Raw genomic sequence first — 5,236 nt, forward strand, 5'->3', positions numbered from 1 at the left:
ATGTCTATGGTGCAAAATGGTGGTTTTATTAAAGTACAGGGACTGGACTCGTGGGCAGGGAGAGCGGCTGCCCTGGGCCTCTGAGGGGAGACTGATTCCCCCAGGGGTTGGGGGAAGCAAACAAAAGGGAGATTTCAAAAGGATCTTCATATGCTAAGGAGGGCCAACAAGATACTGGAGGCCTTGCCATTGTTAAGTTAAAGACTGCTTTTCCTTCTAGCAAGGCATTAACATTAAGAATGTCACACCTATCCCAGCCTGGGTGGGGGGCCTTTGCAGGATATCTGTTGTGCTTTGTCCTCAGCTAGCCCTGCCCCCTCATCAATATGACTTATGTCATTAGATCATCCCGAGATTAAACCAGATCCCATATGTGGTCTGACTAGCACACAGAAGCACTACAGAAGCTACATTTTCTGTTGAATCGTTGCCGGGCAGAGTCCTCATCACTGAACTCACCCAATCCCGTTTCATCCTCAGGACAGCCTTATCCACTGAGATTTATCTGTCCATTTACTGATGTAGAGGTTGAAACACGAAGTAAGAAGTGATTGCCCAGAGGCAGACTCTCAGGTTTGGGATTCGAGCTGGTGTGTCTGAGTCCCGAGCGAGGCTGGAAGAAGGCAGGTGCAGCAGGACCCGCTTGCCCACTGGAGGAGACTGAGCCTCGGTCCTCCTGGAGATGGAAATAATTATCAGGACAGCCAAAGTCATGTGATTAGTTGTCGCCCTTCCAAAATCCCTGTGGAATTTATCCTTCTACCACTAGCCCCAAGTCAGTTGAGTTAATGATAGATGTTCCACTCCAGCCATTGACAGAACTGAGGATTTGTTCAGGAATGAACTAAGCCAAGTGTCTCTCATTGTTTCAAATATAGATGCTGCTTTAGAACAACCAGGTGGTGCTGGTCTGTAAACTGAGCATCCAGAAAGTGGAAAAAGCATGCCTTCTCTCTTCATCTGGATGCTCTTGTCTCACCTCTTCATGTCAAGGGGAGAAACTCCCAATAGGTCTCTCAGCACTTCTGTCTTGGCCTCCAAGCTGGGGGCATCACTGCTAGTTATCCTTTCCATCAAAGGCATGCTCATCAGCCTCCAGAGCAGGGCTGCGCAGGGCCCTCCGCTGAGCACCCACAGGCCTGCTCTCAGCCCGCCAGTGTGACAGGAAGCATGGGAAATCCACCTTCACCTGGACACACGGAAGCCGTTACTGGAGGGCTTGGGGTTACAGGATAAGGCAAGGTTCACTGAAAAAAGAAATAAGCCCCTATCCCCAGCTGAAGCAGCGAGGCGGTGCCACCTGTCACCTCTGGTCGGTCACATCCTGGTCCTCCTCTGGCGCCTGGTCCACTGTGTGTTGTCTCCTGAACATGGAAGGTCATCCTTTCCTGTCTCCCGGGCAGACAAATCCTGGGACCCCCTGTCTGGGAAATACGCCCCCCAATGTGCCTTCTTGTCCCTGTAACCTACCTTTTGTGTGCCCTTCACCTGACACTCCTGCCCATGCTCTGCTTCTGAACAGAAGACAGGCCAGAAGACAGGCAACGTGGCCTCAGTTTGAGAACATCCCAATTAAGATATCTCTGTGGGGGGACGCCTGGGTGGCTCAGCAGTTTAGAGTCTGCCTTCAGCCCAGGATGTGATCCTGGAGTCCCGGAATCAGGTCCCACATTGGGTCCCCTGCATGGAACCTGCTTCTCCCTCTGTCTCTGCCTCTCTTTCTCTCTCTCTCTCTCTCTCTCTGTCTCTCATGAATGAATAAATAAAAAGTCCTTACAAAAAAAAAAAAAAAGATATTCGTGTGGGGAAAACATATGTATCTTAGCTTCATGCTGTAATCAGAGTAGGAAAAACTTGGGCAGAAATCCTATTTAAGACAATGCTGGGATGGGCGGCCCCAGTGGCTCAGCGGTTTAGCATCACCTTCAGCCCAGGGCATGATCCTGGAGATCCGGGATCGAGTCCTGCTTCGGGCTCTCTGCATGGAGCATGCTTCTCCCTCTGCCTGTGTCTCTGCACCCCCCCCACTGTGTGTGTGTGTGTGTGTGTGTGTGTGTGTGTGTGTGTGTGTGATGAATAAATAAATAAAATATTTTTTAAAAAGACAATGCCGGGCACTGTGGTACCCAGAGACGTTGGTAACTTACATCCTCAGAGTCCAGGTACAGACGTAACTGGATTTCCGTTTTCATGGTTCCCAACTCTGGCTGCACGTCGGAATCATTTCTGAAGGTTTCCAAAGAGACTGACACACCAGCTCATGGCAGATTTGCCCTCTGACCTCGAGGCCCTGGGAGTGTTCAAAGCCACTGTGGCAAGAATGTGTGATGTGAGAGACTGTCTCCCCAGCTAAGAAATACTCAAAAACGCTCAGCAGAGACTTGGATTGTCCTTGGTGTGGAGGCCAAGAAAATTAAGGCCATTCCACTTTAAGTTCAGCGTTAGCACAAGTACAGCCACCCCAGGCCCCTGTGAATAAGAGCTGAACTTTACCTTACTTCAGTTACAGGAAGAAAACAGCTTACAGCTTAACGTCCTAGAAAGCCCCATATTAGAATAAAAACAGAGCCCAGGCCTAGGGCAGGAAGCACCTATTAGAATAAGAACAGAGCTCAATGCCCTTGAAGGCCCCATATCAGAATGTAAACAGAACTTGAGGAATTGCTCCAGCCCTTCTGGAGGTCCCCTAGACCAGTCCTTAAAACTAAGCTGAAACCTACCTCGGGGTCCAAGTCCCCGCTCCACTGTGTTGGGTATACTTGGACCCAAGCTTGAGCTTGTAAATAAACCTTTGTGTGCTTGCATCGGTGTCGGCTCCTTGGTGGTTTCTTGGATTCGCGATCTTGGGCACAACACTTGGAACCCCAATTTTCGTTTCTGTTTTGTTGCAAGCATTTCCTAATATTGAAAAGAAACCCAGCAAAAAGAATGAAAAAAGAATTTATGTACATTTTTAAGCTGGACACTTGTTTGCTCACCAAGTCAGATTTAAAAGGTAATACAGAGTAAAGCTCATATGACTTTGGGTCATTGAAATAAAGTAGCAAGAAAAGGACCTGTGTCACCCCTCTTGGCTTTATAAGCTGGGAACCTGTCCACATTTTATGGGAAATATAAGAAACCCACAGCACAGGAGCTGCTGTCTTTATTACCTGGACAGGGGCCTCCGGGAGTCAGTTAAGTCCTAGGGCAGAGCAGGTGGGCTGCACAATTTTGAGGTGATGGGTCAGGACCCTTGAATGTGAAACTGTGATCCGCTCTGTGCACCAAAGAAAAGCGTGTCATGATCAAAAAGTTTATTCTAGGATGTCAGGGGAGCTCTGGGGACCCTGCAGTAGTATTTATACTAAATCTAAGAACAAAAAATAAAGGTATGACAATCTTGGAAGAGGTGGAAAAGGCTTTTGACAAAACACAGTGCTAGATTAAAAAATTAAATATCAAATTTCACTGAATTTCACTTTTATCTATACAATCATATAAAAAAGCCAGATACCTATTATAATATCAAATATTTCCATTTCCCTTGGGAAGCTGAGGATGGCCACCACTACCATTAACATTTACTCCAAGTATTTACTAAAGCATTTAGGTAATAAAGCCACGCAGATGTACAAACATCAGGAAATAAGAGGTAAATCTGTCCTTATTTGTGTACAACAATGATACGTAAATGATCCAAAAGAATCCACTGAAAAACAACCACAAAGAATGACAGAATTGATAAGGCAACAAGGCAAAAGGAGTTTTCAGAAATCAGCAGCCTGCATACCAGTGAGGACATAACCTGAGAGAGAGCCAGCTATAGGTGCGACAGGAGAAAAGATGCTACCAACAAAAATACCAAGGAAGGAAATGAAAAAAGGACCTTGAAGAATCCTAACAACAAAAACAAAAAACCTATAGGTTATTATTTTCATTTCTATTCCAGAGTCTATGCGGGAAAACCAGCAAGCAAACACAGGGCTGGAGGGAGTGCTAAAGCTGAGGCTACCTCTGTCGGACATTGACATAGATTATAAAAAGCCTCATCAATGAGAAGAACCCTGGGCTCCAGTACTCAGTGAGTAGACCAATGACCAAAGGCGAAAATCTGAAGTAGATCAGACATGTTCAGAAACATATTCAGAAATTTAGTATAAGATGAAGGCTGCAACTTCATTGCCAGGTAAAGTGCAAGATGTCTAGTCAAATTTAACTCCAGAAAAACAATCATTTTTCATAAACCAGAATGCCATTTTGACCTAAGAGCCATAAAAATCTGTCATCAATATACTATGATTTTTTAAGATTTAATAAATATTTTAAAACTCATTTTGCCAGAAGATTGGCAGCAATTAAAAGATGGGGAAATATGACAAAAAACAGCTCGTTTCTGATGTATACGAATTTGTAAACCACTATGGACATTAGCATGTTGATGCAGTACAAATGGAGATGTTCACAGCCGGTGATGTGGAGATTCTCTTTCCAGGTATGAATCACAGAAACTCTCACTCAAGGCACCAAGAGACAGGCAGGATAATGTCCTTAAGAGTCAAATGTGAGAACAAAAGTTACCTCAAGTGTAGCGTGTAGCTGTACTCTACCTATGGAATGGGATGCCATGCGGAAAATGAACTAAGTTATATTAACAATTAGCTTCGTTGAAAAAAAAAAATATATATATATATACACCATAAAGAAAAGTGAATGAAAAGCAATTTAGGATTGTGGTTATATAGGAACAGGGAGTGTAAGAAGGCCTCACAATGAATTACCATATCCTTTAAGTGCGTGGTGCATATGTATCCCATGCTTTATTCCTTACTCAGAGTCTACAAATGTTTTATGTACTCAACACTTTAAAATTTACAGTAAGTGAGTAATTACATGGAAAACATGTGTTCTCAGTACTCTCTGGAACTCCTAGCATCACACTTGCTTAGGTGGAGGGGTTAGGCGTCGTCCAGCTGGTCCTAAGGTACATCTGGTGTTTATCTCAGTCTCAGCCAAAACTTCCACTTTATCGTCCTTTCAAAATATGCTGGGCCCTTGGAAATGGGTGATGATTGCATCTGAGAGATACTTCTATTATCAATATCCTCAGCAACAGAGGAGAAAGCAATCAAAAATTTACCTTTTGTATCTGGGTTACTGAGAAACCACCTGGTCTTTCTCCCTGACGTTTTTATATTTAACTACACCTACCATATCAGCCAGTGCTTGGCTTTCTAGAATATGAAGGCCCAAAATG

General features: G+C 44.5%; 1 long non-coding RNA gene across 1 annotated transcript; it reads right to left on the reverse strand.

The window, feature by feature from the left end:
* Positions 1–2,156: 2,156 nt before the first annotated feature.
* On the reverse strand, positions 2,157–3,259 carry LOC125755197 (uncharacterized). Its single transcript, XR_007411049.1, has 3 exons — positions 3,153–3,259; positions 2,721–2,898; positions 2,157–2,309 (listed from the first exon to the last, which is right to left on the reverse strand). It is a non-coding gene; the product is annotated as an uncharacterized LOC125755197 (long non-coding RNA).
* Between the last annotated feature and the right edge of the window lie 1,977 nt (positions 3,260–5,236).

This window comes from Canis lupus, chromosome 1, assembly GCF_003254725.2.
Source record: "Canis lupus dingo isolate Sandy chromosome 1, ASM325472v2, whole genome shotgun sequence".
Taxonomy (NCBI): Eukaryota; Metazoa; Chordata; class Mammalia; order Carnivora; family Canidae; genus Canis; species Canis lupus.